Source organism: Hemicordylus capensis, chromosome 1, assembly GCF_027244095.1.
Source record: "Hemicordylus capensis ecotype Gifberg chromosome 1, rHemCap1.1.pri, whole genome shotgun sequence".
NCBI lineage: Eukaryota > Metazoa > Chordata > Lepidosauria > Squamata > Cordylidae > Hemicordylus > Hemicordylus capensis.
In genome coordinates, this window is record NC_069657.1 from 341,464,552 (window position 1) to 341,480,873 (window position 16,322).

Consider the following 16,322-nt stretch of genomic DNA (forward strand, 5'->3'; position numbering starts at 1 on the left):
GAACCAAAGAGGATTAGGCTCAATTCTCGCCGATATACTTCTTGTCTTAACTGAATGGAGCCAAACAACAAGGGTGCGTTGCTCAAAGAAAGCGCTTTTATTTCATGTCATGAAAGGCACGAGTATCATCAGAGCGCATCTGGGTGATACTGCGCCGAGTCATACAGCGGGTAAGTTTTTATAGGTTTCAAACATACATGCATATCAATAAGGCAATTAATACACGTTATTAGTTATCAAACTTACATATTCCAGAGGTGCCATCTAGAGCCTGAGAAGATGAGTTACTACCTGGCTTTTATGACAACTTTAATCCCTATGCTATCTCTTCGTACTAGCAAGACCCTCTTTCTGCTGACTGAGGAATTTAGCTAATGCCGTGTGTTTGACCACTCCTGGTACCTGTTGTCTCTGGTGGGCCTCTCAACCCACATTCTTGAGAGGGGGGCCTCTTGCTCTTAACTCTGGCCTCCGAGAGGCTTCTCAACTCTGAATAACCTGCTAGCTTTATATTCCATTATATTCCATTATACTTTTGAGTTATACTTTGATACACACTTTTATATACTTATTTGTAGGCCTGGATTAAACAATTCATTATCAGTCCCCCCTTTGACCCTGTCCCGCATCGGGAGCATAGGGTCACTCATTCGCATATGCTTCATTCACATATACCTTGCGCAGCCTGGCTTTCTGCTGCTCAGTCAGTGTTCTCATGGGGATTTGGGGAAATTGCCCATTCAGATTTTGAGGCCACATTTTCCACAAGTTACATATGCATTGAAAGCAGCAGCATACACTTAATATAACTATAGTTAAAGCAGTAAGCGTTACAATGAGTCCTTTGAGCCAATTCAGGTTTGGTAGCCATCCGGTTAACCAATTCCACAATCCAGGAGCATCTCCCTTTTGTACCTGAGACAGCTCATTACTGATGGACTCCATGTGTTTAATAGAACCTGAGATATTGACTTTATAATCAGAAATGTAGGAACAGCACTCTTGTTTCAAAAGGCCACATATACGATTTTTAGAGGCCAAAACAAAGTCCAGGGCTAGGCGGTTCTGTATGGCAAACTGTCGGACTTCAGACAGCTCTTGCTTAATAAGGCCAAGGGCATTAGCAGTTTCATTTATGAATTCCTGTAAGGCTGCGGACACGCGGTGTATACCATCATAATTTGCTCCAGTTCCATACATTAAAAAGATAGAGCGCATCCAGGCCTCTCCAGTGCTTTTGGGGGCTAAACTACGGTAGTTACGTAGTGAGCCAGAAGGAAAGGACTGGAGAATTCTCACTCCAGGGACCACCCATCCCAAATAGCAAATACCTGAGGCATTGTTGGGCAAGGTTGCATATGCGCGCTGCCCACAGATCCACCAAAGAGCTACATAATACTTGAAAAGTATTGTGTCTTCGGTGAAGGCTGAGATGAAGGGATCCCCTGTGGTAGAAAAGGTGTGACTTCCAGTGCGGGTTCCTGGGTTACAGGTTTGATTTCTAGAAGTCTGCCATAGCATGGAATAGATCTGGCAAAATGCTCCAACAAATGGTTTTGAGATTGAGAATAGATATGAGTGATCATACCACTTGCCTTCCCACTGCAGGCTGTTGTTGGCTGTGGCCCAGTAATAGTTACACTTAGATCTGCCTAGTGATGGCCCATTCCCTTTTAATATTTGACAGATTTCGCCTGGTGGGGTATAGGCTAAAGCTATATATTTCAGAAGAGCTAGGGTGACGTAACCAGGGCACCTTAACTTTCTCCCACCACTCTGGTTGCATGTAAGTCTGGTTTGTAAGGGGGAGGGGAATAAGAGGTAGCCCACCCCCATGGTATACTGGAAGTCATGAACAAATCCAGCATTCGGATCTGTTTAAGCGTTCTGCAAGATGTCCACACAGAGTAAAGTGATTCTTGGGGGCCCATGTTCCATAGGTCTCAGAACAAACAGCAAGGATTCCTATTACACTAAGAGTTCCCATGGCCAGTGCCTATTATCCCAAAAGGCCGGGACTCTATACCAGGTGCCTGTTTCCTTCAAGCAGAGGAAGGCTTCAGAGTCTACGTCCTTTCCCCAAATTAGTATTACTTCCTCGGTTTCCCTGCCATAGTAAACGCTTCCCCACTTGAAAACCCAAAAGATAGACAGAACACTTTCCCAAATGTCTAAAGTGGTGGTTTCTAAATTGGCTTCAAAATTGGCATCAAACAGAACTATGGTAGGGGCTAGGTCAATGGCTGGAGTTACTGACAGATAGTTTTGCCAGCAAGGGTAGAGTGGATTCATTCCCAGCCTGTTTCTTGCACTAGTAAGAGAGCCAATATTACATCAGTGTTAAACAGTACATAAAATCTACAACTTGGTTGTCCTCTGCTTCTGGGACTAGCTCTTTCCAGGCAGCTAGCCCTGCGTTGCTCCCACGGTGTCTGAATCGATTTCCCACTCGTCCTCTGTGTTTCTCTAGAGTCTCAGGACTGGGACTCAGGACTGGGACTCGACCACCTGGTGGTAGTTCATCTGCTTCTGGGGTGGCTTCCCTGCGTTGCTCCCTCGAGGCTGGAGTTTGGTCTCCAGGTAGTGCTGCACTTGCTTCTGTTGGGTGGTAATTTCAGCCTTGCCCCCGAAAACCTTTCACTGTGGTTTCAGAGATGTCCTCCTCTGATGCTCTTTTACATCAGTCAAGTCTCCTTCCTCCAAGAATGACGCCTCTCCCATTGAAGTATGGGTAAAGTTTCATTAACCTGCAGATAAATAGGATCTGCATCATGGCCTTTTCCTCAAACACAAGACAGGGCAGCCGATGGATGTTCCGTCATCATTGGCCTGGACTGGGAATGTAGATGGGGAACCCCCCTCAGGCAGCAGCGAGCCTTCCCTTTCACTTGACCACTGCTTTGGTCTTTAACAGAGAGACATCCCTCTCAGGAAAGACAGTTCAAGGCAATCCTGCTTATGTTAGAAATATAAAAGACAGATGCATGAATTACCAATTTCCCTCCCCTGGGTAGGGACAGCATGCTGAGACTGAGTCCCCGAGTAGCCCAATACAATAAATAACCCTGAGGCTATTTTCAACTTGATCCTTTGGCATTTTCTTTCCAATTTGTTTTTGTTTTCCTACTTGCCCTCTTTTCTCCCCCCCCCCCCCCCGAAGTTCAAAACAGGGGATAATGTCCTCATTTGGGGCTTGTGACAACTGCTGTGGCTATGCCACAGGAAGAAAAGGCTTCACCTGATGAGCAATCCTGAGCAGGAGGCAAAAACAATAAAAATCAAAAGGGAAAATAATAATGTTCACGTTCACCCCCCCTTGTGGGTTTGTGACTGAAAAGGCATTAAAATCTGACAGGTCAAACATAGTCTTGCAGAGGAGCGAAGCCTGTGATAAACACAATTTATTATCAAATCTCTAATCAGAAGCTGTGAAAACAGGGTATGGGTTTTACGATAACACACAAAAGCTTAATCCCTTTTAAGCTGGGAGGTTTTCCAGGAAAATGCAAACCAGTCCTTTGGAACTCTCTGCTACTTGGTATAAATAGAGCAAGACAATATTTTATTTCTTCTTCTGTGGCTCATAAAGATTTTCGAGGACCAGCCATGTGTGAAGGGCACTCTATTAAGATTTTGTGTAGGGAAAGTCCAGTTCGATGGTTGGGCATGGCCCTCATGATCAGGGGTCCCAGAGCTTGGCTGAAAGGAAGTAAAGTCTTAGGCTGACAGGAAACCTTGTCGCTCTGTTCTTTACAATAAGGTACCTCATATCTGGGCACCAGTTTATGGACTAATTTCTTAAAACTGTAGCTGCATCAGTTTTCCCACAGAGGTAGGCTTCAATCTTTCCTAGAGAATTACAGACTATAACTAAAATAAATTCATAACCTCAACGTGATGACAACTGGGTTAAGTCCAGCTGGAGGCTGACAAAGGGTCCTCATGTAGCTTTCAAAGCCACTGATTGTTTTTACAGGTTTGGATCCATTGCATGAATTATACATTTCACATTTTGGCTGCAGTAAGAAGAGACATGGTGGTAAGATTTGGGATGAAACCGATCTTTAAAAAGCAACATATGCATAGCATCTCTTTCCACACACTCCCATCCATGATAGGTATGTAGGGAAGGGATGCTAACTGGAAGTACAGGTGGCCAATCCTGTTCTTCCAGATCGGGTTTTAGTGCAAACAACACTCTGCCTCACTCCATGATCCATCGTTTCTCATCTTCTGGGGTCTGACAAATCTGCAAGCCGCAGTTCAGGAGGAGTGGGCACTCTTGTTTCTTTAAAGTTATCATGTCTGTTCTTTTAAACAAGTCCACATTTTGTCACAAAATTGAGTACAATTCCAAAAACATGTCTACAATCGGTCTATATTCACCTCCCCCCCCCACCTTGCCAATTTACAAGCCTTTTCAACTGCTTTTAGCTCTGTTGTCAACTTTTAATACTCCAAAAGTATTACAAACAGCATATCCAGCCTGCGGATAACCTGATAAGTCTCTGAGGCAAGTCAGAATTTTGTCAAAACAAAACAATACAAAACCACATACACAGACACACACATATGCACACAAATGAACAAACAAACAAACAAACATTCTGTAAAATCTGAAAATCTGCTCTTGGATTGAGTGCATCATACAAAGCAACCCCCTTCTGCCTCCCTTTTGCTCCCAGCCCCCCTTGGGGTCCTCCGACCCCCCTTTCATACTGGATTTTGCCCTGCTGCATGACACTAGCTGTTCTACATCTTGCCAATTAGGTTAATGTGTATTGAAGATTGTTTGAAATCTCCGGTGCACCAGTTCTGCCTCATCTCGCAAGCGCAGGGTGTTTTGCTGCTACAGAACCAAGTCTGCTGCAGCAAAAGGGAAATGACTGGAGTTCCCTCCTCAAAAGAAGTCATTCGAGATGTCTGGTTTCCTAATGCTTGTTCAAGGACAGTGGAAACTACCTTAGTTGCTGTTTCTAGGTGAGAAGGAGACTGCTGCTCATGCATGAGTTTGCTCTGATGGGGATTTTCCATGAGATCTCCTCCTAAGACAGCTGCTCCTGCTACTCCAAAGGAGAGCCTTAACCTGGTGTGGGAGGGAGATCCTAAATCTAGCCAGGGCTGGATGTTTACACCTACTCCATCCATCACAGCACCAGCTACAGAAAGGGGAAGAGGTGCGGGAGGAATAGTACTACGTCTCCACCCATCCTCCTGTGCGGAAAAAACAGAAAGGAGGGAGTGGAGTGGTGGCCACCTTTATTTACTGATAGGACTGGAAGATGGACTGGAAAACTGCCCTGCCCTCTTCTCGGCAGCATCTGCCCAGACCTATCAGTAACCCATTTGCCCAGGCTGTGGGACCTCCAGGAACCCTCGCAAATAGCTGAGACGATCATGCTCAAATGACTCTGTCACTGGTCACTATCTTGCAGGAATCTCAAGGTAAATCCTGGCCATACGGAGGTACAAAGAGTGACCATCCGAACCCGTGACAGTCCCACAGTCCCTATCAAATTCTTCCAGCTTTTTTTTTTTTAAACGTGCACACCTAGGGAATTCCTGGAACTGGCCCTTTGCTCTGTCGCTTCCCCATCCTTCCCAAGGATCCCTCCCAAGGAATCCTTCCCAAAGGTACCTTAAACCCGTAGAGCACGCACCTGATTCTCAATGTGGAATCTTGGAAGCTGTCCTTTTCGCCTTACCCAACCCAGGGGGTCCCACTGAGTCCCAGCAATGGTGAACTCACCGTTTGGTACCAGCTGGTTGTCCCTGGATCCCTCTGGGCTCAGGCAGACAGGGTGGACAGTCCCATCTGATTGGGGTGCCAGGAAATTGTTGCGGGGAAAAATCCCTTTAGAAGCTAGCCTTCCTGTTTGATTCAGCCACTTGCGTTCATCCTTCTATCACTTGGATAGAGGATGGGGCGTCTTGCCAGAACCAAAGAGGATTAGGCTCAATTCTCGCCAATATACTTGTTGTCTTAACTGAATGGAGCCAAACAACAAGGGTGCGTTGCTCAAAGAAAGCGCTTTTATTTCATGTCATGAAAGGCACGAGTATCATCAGAGCGCATCTGGGTGATCCTGCGCCGAGTCATACAGCGGGTAAGTTTTTATAGGTTTCAAACATACATGCATATCAATAAGGCAATTAATACACGTTATTAGTTATCAAACTTACATATTCCAGAGGTGCCATCTAGAGCCTGAGAAGATGAGTTACTACCTGGCTTTTATGACAACTTTAATCCCTATGCTATCTCTTCGTACTAGCAAGACCCTCTTTCTGCTGACTGAGGAATTTAGCTAATGCCGTGTGTTTGACCACTCCTGGTACCTGTTGTCTCTGGTGGGCCTCTCAACCCACATTCTTGAGAGGGGGCCCTCTTGCTCTTAACTCTGGCCTCCGAGAGGCTTCTCAACTCTGAATAACCTGCTAGCTTTATATTCCATTATATTCCATTATACTTTTGAGTTATACTTTGATACACACTTTTATACACTTATTTGTAGGCCTGGATTAAACAATTCATTATCACAAGTAACCCCATGCAAGTTCATCTAACATCCCAAATGTCAGTAGTCATGTGTACACATCTTTGTCAAGGCTAAGTGTTATGAACTGGGGTATACAAATATGATGCCTCCATAAATTTGAAGTAATCAGACTCTTGCAATCTGCTACTTTCTTATTCCAGAGTTCATAAATATCTTAAGAATTCAAGATGTGGTTATGCGTGGCAGAGAAGACCATGTATTACTCACTACAAGCACCAGGTGGCACTCTGCACCCATTCGAATTGAATCATCAGATCGGTCACCGTGAAGAGAGTGGTCTCTTCCACACACTCTGCTGAAATGGACAGGGTTTGCACTAGCTGAGCTTTTGAGGATCAGAAGCTACATTAGAGATGGGCACATTAACACACTAGTGCTGCTACTCCCCGCAACCCTGAGGCTCATATGTGCAAAGATCATCATCACAGGACAACATACATGGAAGAAAACACTTGGTTTGCGTGACACACATATAAAGAGGAGATATACTAACTATATTAAATAAAGCACACATGCTGGATTGCCCACAGATGCTTTTTATATCTAGACAGATATCTTCCAGTATTTCGTCTGCCTTATTAAGGAACTGATAGTTCTAAATTTGATTTCTCAACATTTGACAAAGATTAAATCGGCAATAACACAGGTTAGGCTTGTATGCAAAAGCAGACAGTGATCTAAAAATAATTAAGAATAATGCAAGCATCAGAGGTCCATAGATGAACCAATTTTTTCTGGTCTGGGGTGTCTAGAGTTTAAAACAAGTTAATGCAGAGGCCAAAAGAAAGCAATTTAGTATTTTTGCTTTCAGTTCCTGCAAAAGGCAAACTTTGGGCAAAACTAAAAATCATGTTATGTGCTTGGATGAATCCTGTACTTGACCTTCCTACCGCCCCGCCCCCCCCCCCCCGCCCGAGCAAGCAGCCATAGGGAGCCCTGATCCTGATTGGGACCATAGTGTAGAAGGAGGGAAGTTACCTCTTTCCCGTCTGTGCTGTTTTTGCCTCTGAACATTGTTTCCTGAAGTTGCTATTTGGCCCCCAAAGTGGCTGCTTGCTGCAAATAGCAGTTTCAAGGGACAAATTTCAGGTAGAAAACAGCATGGGGGGGGGGGAAGGGTTGTTGTTGTTGTTGTTTATTCTATTTCTATACCACCCTTCCAAAAATGGCTCAGGGTGGTTTACACAGAGAAATAATAAATAAATATTATGGAAGCCCATCCCCTGAACCATGGGGCCAATCTGGATCAGAGACTTCTGCAGCTGCATTTATGTTTTTCTGCTGTTGTTTAAAGACTAGAATTCAAAGCACAGGATTCACCCACACATACATTGCAAAATCCAATATGATTAAGCTTGCCTTGCAGTAGCAACATGAATTGTCCCCTTTGCTAAGCAGTGTTTGCCTTGGCTTGCATTTGGATGGATGAGGGGGAGGGGGCCATACTTTGGATTCAGAAAATCCGAAGTTCAATCCAAGGTAGGGCTGGGAAAACTCTGTTGTGAAACCTTGGGGTGAGTAAACCATACAGAGCCAAATCAACCAATGGTCTGACTTAGTTTGCCCCTCTGACTACAGAGGAATCCACAGATAACAGATTTTTAGAGTTGTCACACAAGGACTAATATTCTGTTTCACAAGTCAAATATTAGATTTAATCTCAAAGTTAACTATACCTAGTTATACTAGGTGTGTCTATTCAGAAAACAATTGCAACTGTTCGAGAAAATGTTTTCCAGACAAGTAAGTCCCCTCCCCCCAGATATATACCCAAGTAGCCTTCCTTTGCTCCCCTCCACTTCTTTCTTCCTTTAGATTAAGGATGACCAAAGTTCTTTTGGGGTTTTTTTTACTCCTTTCTGCAGTTATTGTTCTGGGAACCATATAGCTATCCAACATTTGCATGGAGAGTCACCCTCTTTTGCTAAAGTGCTAGCAATAAGAATTTTACAGATGGTGAGCACAAGTATTCAGTAGCATCATCTTTAATTTGGGGATAGGATTTTTATTTTATTTTTTGCTTATTTTAAAAAAAAAATTGTCCCACCAGATCTATTGTCCCACCAGATCTATGTCCCAACAGATCTATTCACTTCACTGTGCAGGTCCACATGTAACACGGAACCTACTTTTCAAATGGGTAACCAACTTGTCTGTGAATGTCTGAACCCATGCCCCCCAAAAGGAACCCGAGGTTCACTTGGGGACTCCAACCAAGTTGTGTAACCAAAATGTGAAGCTGTGCTTGCCAAACCAAGTGTTGCTCCCATGGAGATATGCATATTGGCCACATTCAGACATAATGCAGAACTGAAGGTCCTATGGACCTGCCATTCCTCCCTCCCCCATATATGCTAACCTGTCTGTGTTCTAACGTCACGGCCAGGACCCGAACTGCAGAAAGGGAGACTGCAGGGAAGAGGGGGAACTGGCTGCTGGGCTTCCTCCTTTGCATGAATCTCTTTGCAGGAATCTCTCTCAGCCCTATCTTGGAGAAGCCAGAGAGGGAACTTGAAACCTTATACTCTTCCCAGAGCAGCTTCATCCCCTGAGGGGAAGATTTGATCAAGACCTTCTTGAGCATCAACCGACATCAACCTCCAGACATTACTGAAAGCAATCTGGAGATGTTAATGGCTTGATATTTTAGAGTAGAGTAGAGTAGAGTAGAGTAGAAAAAGTCTGTTTTATTCCGGGGATGGGGGTGATCGTCAGTCCGAGTTGGTAACCTAAATGCAATACAGTTGTGCTCTATCCTATCTTCTTCTATAGCTGTAGGCAGATCACAAGATGAGAAGTCATTTATGGCATACTGGGAGAAGACGGGAGTTAGACCGCAAGGGCAAACATTTCTTTTCTCAGCAGGAGCATTTGCAACTCTTAGGATCATTACTACAGAGTCCAGCCTGACTTTACTGCTTTGATGCAGGTTTACTTTTTGTATGCCTTCAGGAATGGGCCATTCCTCGGAGTGGTTGAGCTAGCACATAAAACTCTTATGGCGAGATATACTAGAGCAGGGATTCTCAACATTGGGTCCCCAGATGTTATTGGACTTCAAATCCCATCATCCCTAGCCCCAGTGGCCTTTGGTTGGGGATTATGGGAGTTGAAGTCCAAAAACATCTGGCAACCCAACGTTGAGAATCCCTGTACTAGAGTATTCTGAAATGCCAGTGTAGAAGAGATATTCTAATGGAGTTGAGGGCAGATGTGGACCGAGGTGTTACTCTGCAATTACATAATTATTAAGATTGTTTTAGAGGAAGAAAATTGACACAGGTTGTGGGATTGTAAAGAAACCATTGTAGAACACAGTGACAGTGCTATGGTAAGTTTCTATGGGAAGTTACTGCTAGTTTCAAAGCAGGTTTTCTCCCTGTGTAACTTGTTGAGAGAAAGTCATTCATCAGTTTTATTATTTGTATCCATCACTTCTATAACACGAATACTTATTAATCTTCACAATGCTCATATGAGATAGATCATGAACAGTATCTAGAGACACTTAGTCATGACTAAGCACTGGCTAAATCAGTGAGATGTTAGTCATGACTAGCTTACATCCCTCTATTTAAACAGCTGACATCCAGACTAAGTTATTCAATAATACTTCTTGGGAGTTACTCTAAAGAACTAATTGATTTCAATAGGGCTTCTGTGAAGTAATTTAGTTAAGATATCAGCCAATGGGATTTAGTCACAAATAATTTTCTTGGGACACAACCCTATGATTCCTTGAGGCTGTTCTCACGATCAGCCTAGTCCAAGCTAGACTGCTCGTGTGGAGTGCTGGGATCCACGGGGACTCCGGAACTCCTGCCCAGCCTAACCCCACTCCTAAACCCATCTCTTAGCTGAGGCTAAGGAAGCAAGCAATCCCTAACCCGGCTGTCATGGACCCTGAGGAGACAAAGAGATGGGCACCTAGAGTGCCCATGTGATGAGGGAGTCCTCCAAGGCACCATGCTCATTGTGTGGCACCTTATGTGATATCTGGAGGCCTGGGAAATGTCCTGGCCTCTGCGGAACCATGCTGCTGGGAGCAGAGCAGACTTCCCTTAGGCAGTGAGTATATCTTTATTAGCACAGTCAGGAATTTGCTTAGGCAATGGGAGGTCTGAGATCATTTTAGTCAAGGATGGGTTTCTATTTGGCTCCAGGGCCAGGCATATTTGCATATATCATTGCATATGCATATTTGCATATGTTAATCCAGGCATATTTGCATATATCTTTTAAAAGAGACTTGAAATTGTCATGGTCTTCAAATGTACTTCCCTATAAGACTTTCATGGCTGGCTTATTTGTTATACAGTATCTGATTCTCATTGTGCTATATAGCATACCCCCCAAAAGCAAGTATAATTGCTTACAAAGCGAGAAGGGAGAAAACCACAGCTGCATGGTCTCTTCCTCAGAGTGTGTACATAACTGATCTGCTGTCCAATGGAGCAGATTGTGTCCCCTCCAGGAAACCGAGACCGAAGCAGGAATGCCGCACTCAGATTGCTGGTCACTAGATAGGCCTCCTACCCAAGTCTAGCTTTTACTCCCTTGACTGAGATAATCTGCATTCTCATACATTAAGGCAGTTCACAGGATTATAATTAGGATAGGAAGGATAAGTGCCCTACTGTTGTTCAGTAATGGTGCATGCTCCCATTTGGTGATAATGTGCAAGGGAAACAGCAAGATCAGAGAAGGAGGGAGAGAGGAAATGGGCCAGAATTTCTGTCCTACCCAGCTCTCATACCCACCACTTTACTGAGCTATGAGGAATCGCTGTCCGACCTGGCTCCTCCATTTCTCTCCGAGAATCACTTCTCCCCCCTCCAATCTTTCCGTCTCCTTTGCACACAGTCACAAAAAGGGAGTCCACACAGCTCTCCAACTAAGGTAGGATTTAATTATAATCATGTGAACCACCTTACTGACTGTGTTCTCAGAATCAGAGCAATTGTCTATACATTTCTGAAATAAATGGGGATTCATTCCTCACAAGTTTTCAAGGGCGACAGCAGCTGATATGAAGATACTGGGTAGCCTTTTGAGTCTATGTAATTTCACCAAATCAGATAGTTAAGCAACCAGGATTTGGGGGGTAGGCCATTTCCAAACAGGTTTAGGATGCTTATCACAGTAGCAGGATTAAGAGAAAGACAGAATTCTGCAACCATTTCTCGTGTCTTGATAGTTTTAGATAACAGAATTATGTGGAAACTGACAGGCTCCTACTCAGTGTCTGTTTTATAACTGTTTCCCATGTGAACACAAATAAAAATTATGCAGGATTAACTAAGGCTTTATTCAGAAGCAACTCAATTTTTAATTCTTCTCCTTTCCCTCCTTTTTATGTCACTCTCAAGTCCCTACAGGATTCCCATTGGGCACAATGTCCAAACAAAACACCCAATAAAAATTACTAGATAGAATCAACCAGTCTGTCCATGCTCCATTCTGTATTAATTATACATTTTGTGGCTGGTCAATTGCATTCATTTCCTCTCTTTTAGAGATGAAGATATTTACAGTATGATCCTGTCCCCAAAGTTACAGCCATTGGATCACTAACTATTCCACTACACTAGCACAGAAGATTCTGTGCCAGCGGAATATTGCTGGGGCAAGGAGAAAATTTGGTTTGTCGGGGCATGGGAGGAGCACAGTTCAGTTCAGACTTGTGCTTGCTCATTATTATGCCCTAACAATGGGATAACAGTCTGCCTATTTAAGAAGCAGCATACATAAGAACATTCCCACTGAAATAAATGACAACCCCACCCCACTCCAGCTACACTGGAGTGTAGGTATTCATGCCAACTCAATAGCCAATCACAGCATAATACCAGGAACATAAGCACCCCAACAAGGGAACATAGATCACACACCAAGTTGTATGGCATAGGACATCTCCCCCCCCCCCATTGCCACAGAATGGTATATGTTGGTGAAAGGGAACACCTTACCCAAGCAACAAATAGCCAAGGCCATCAACAAATAGGAAGGAGGGCAGATAAATAACACATTTCTTCTCAGAACTCCATCAAGTACTCTTTTGTAGGACTCCAGATATGCAAACACTCACCAGCAACCTCAGCTCCCCATCTGCAACTGGGACTGAAAGACAAGGCACCTTGGACAGGTGAAAGGGCGGACTCCCCGGGAGGAGTTAATTTCTCAGAGTCTGAAAACCCTCCATTCCTAAGTGCCCCAAGAGGAACAGAGCACTCATGCACACATAGCCTGGTAACATTTCCTTCCTTCTTTTCTGCAATCCGGAGAAACTGCACAGGCCTAACAACTCATCAAGGGTATTCACACGCGCAGCCTAACCCAGGCTAGGGCAGTCCAGCCTGGGCTAGGCTGTGCATGTGAAGCTGCAGGATCAAGCCCAATCCCGGCGCTGCCTCCATGTCAAGACCAAGTTTTTAAACTTGGAGTTTAGCCAAGGTTGGGTTGGCTTAATCTCGGCTGGCAATTGTCTGGACGACCACCATCGGGTTAAACGGCTCCCCCCACCCACCCCCATCCCACTGCTGTTTCCAGCAGCTAGCTGAGGGAAAGGAGCAGCCGCTAACAAGAGCAGCGACGAAGCTCATGCCCTGGGGCAACCTGGGATGTGGGGTGGGGTGGGGGTCCTCCCACTCCCAGAATCTCCCTCTGCCACACTGCTGCTCATGTGGGTGTGTGGTGGAGGGGAGGAAGGCAGCTGCTCATCTGTCAGGGAAGGGAGCTGAGCTCCTGCCTGACCCACAAACAGCCCACCTGCTCACCCCAGCAAGGTTGTCGGCACAACCTCACTCTCATTCAACAGGTTGTAATAGACATAAGTATGCAAACTTGCCTTGACCACAAGCCTCCTAACCTTCTGCAAAGCTTCTCCAGTCCTGCTGAGTCTACTTTTTTCCATCTAAAATTATTGTTGCCTTCAGGATAAGCCATACTTTATGGTGACCAAATGTACATGTTGCAGGAGGGGAAATAAAATCTCCTGTTTCCCATTGCCACTGAACCACCAATCTGCTGATAGAATTACCTCCTCCAAGCCTGCAGTCTGTATGTGCCTTTTCCCTGGTACATGTGGCCTCCTTCCCTCTCTCTTACAAAATGCTTGTTCCCTCATCTGTTATGCCATAATGTATCCTTGCTATAGCCACATATCCCTGCACAACGTGGCAGAGATTCAAAGGAGTAGCTGCTGTTGTTCCTGTGTTATCTCTTGTGCCTATTACTCTTGTTCTGCTTTCTACTTTATTGCCTCAGATGCATTGCATTACACCACAGCAGCTGCTGGTGAGACAGCACCATAGGATCAGCCTGCCCACATCACAAAGGGATCTTCTTTACAAAGAGATGGTTCATAGTGATTTTCCATTTAACCAGTGTTCAGTGGCTAGGATAAAGCTGGGTTGGACAAATGAGAATATCATTAAGGAATGGCAAGATAAATGCTAAAATGATTAAAAGCAGGCAAATTTATTTATTTATTTATTTTATTACATTTTTATACTTCCCTATCCAAAGGCTCTGGGCAGTGCACAATAAACAAAAAACAAACACCAATTAAAACAAATGGCTTGAAACAATATAAAACAAATTTAAAACAGTTCAGAGCCATTTAAAACTAATTAAATATACTTAAGAACAATTTAGAACAACCCCAGTAAAAGTATGTTTTTTAAAAATTAGTCACTCATTTTTCAGTGCATTTAGAGTAAGAGATGCCACAGAATTTAGCAGCTTATCCTTCTCAAATCATGGAACTTACTACTTAAATGTCATATGTAATAATGGGTCAGCTGCTACTGCATAGCAATAGGCCTATCTATGCTTATGGGAGCACCTCTCTAGTTCTCTTGATTCCTTTTGTTTTGCTTTATCAAGGCAGTACTAGATTTGCCATCACTAGACACCATATCAGCACCTACAAGATCTATAGGGAAAACCCTTCTAACATTTACTGTCATAGTCAACTATTGCCAGGAGAGAAATTGATTCTAGTTTTGTGAGATGTCCTTAGTTTCAGATGCACACGTTCAAAACACATTAGTCCAGCATCCTGTTTCACACAGTGACCCACCAGATGCCTCTGAGCAACCCACAGGCAAGAGGTGTGGGCATGCCCTCTCTCCTGCTGTTACTCCCCTGCAAATGGTATTTAGACGCATCTTGCTGCTGAGGCTGTAGGTGGCCTATAGTCACCACTAGTAGCCAATGATAGACCTGTCCTCCATGAATTTGTCTAAGCCCCTTTTCAAGCCGCCACCACATCCCATGGCAGAGAATTCCACAGATTAATTATGCCCTGTGAGAACAAGTACTTCCTTTTGTCAGCCCTAAATTTCCTGGCCTTTATTCATGGGATGATCCATGGTTCTAGTGTTGTGAGAAAGGGAGACAACTTTCTCTCTGTCCACTCTCTCTACTCCATGCATATTTTTATACTCCTCTATCAGGTCTCCCCATAGTCACCCCTTTTCCAAACAAAAAAGCCCCAGATGCTGTAGCCTTGCCTCATATGGAAGGTGCTCCAGACCCCTGATCATCTTGGTTGCCCTCTTCTGCACCTTTCCCAGTTCCACAATGTCCTTCTTAAGGTACTTAAGGTCGATGACCAGAACTGTACATAGTTCGTACTTCAAATGTGGCCATGCCATAGATTTGTATAAGGGCATTATAATATTAGCATTTTTATTTGCAATCTGCTTCCTAATGATCCATAGCATGGAATTGGCCTTTTTCACAGCTCCCACACTAAGTCGACACTTTCAATGAGCTCTCCACCATGACCCCAAGATCTCTAGCCTGGGCAGTCACTGACAGCTCAGATCCCATCAGTGTATATGTTAAGTTGGGTTTTTCATGCCCCGATATGCATCACTATACACTTGCTTACAGTGAACTGCATTTGCCATTTTGTTGCCCACTCATCCAGTTTGAGTGGGTGACAAACTGGGTGAGTGAGCTTTTGGAGCTCCTCACAATCTCTTTGGATTTCACTGCCCTAAATAGTTTAGTGTCATCTGCAAATATGACCACTTCATTGCTTACCCCAACTTCTAGATCATTTATGAACAAGTTAAAGAGCACTGGTCCCAGTACAGATCCTTAGGGGACCCCACTTTTTATTTCCCTCCATTATGAAAACTGTCCATTTGTTCCTACCCTTTGTTTCCTGTCCTTCAACCAGTTACCAATCTACACATGAACCTATCCCCTTATCCCATGACTGCTAAGTTTACTCAAGAGACTTTCTGGAAGTCCAGGAATACTATGTCAACTGAATCACCTTTATCCACATGCCTATTGAAATTCTGAAATAACTCCAAAGGTTTAGTGAGGCAAGACTTGTTCTTGCAGAAACCATGCAGATTCTCCTTCAGTGAGGCCTGTTGTTCAATACATTTAACAATTTTGTCCTTAAGTATGCTTTCCAGCAATTATTTCCAACAATTATTGCTGGGGACTATTGCTCGGCTCCATGGTCATTGGCCTGTGGGGTCCTGCAGGGTTCAGTCTTGTCCCCCATGCTGTTTAGCATCTACATTCTACTGCTGGGAGAGGTCATCCGGGGACTTGGACTGAGTTTTCAGCAATATGCAGATGACACTCAGCTCTATCTCTCCTTGTCACCTGATCCTAGGGAGGCGGTGGATGTCCTGCTCCCAAGGGTTTCTGCCTGCTTGATGAGGTCATCTGAGGGGCCTCTGCTCCGGGTGCCGACAATGAGGGAGGCTTGGTTGTCATGCACTCAGGACA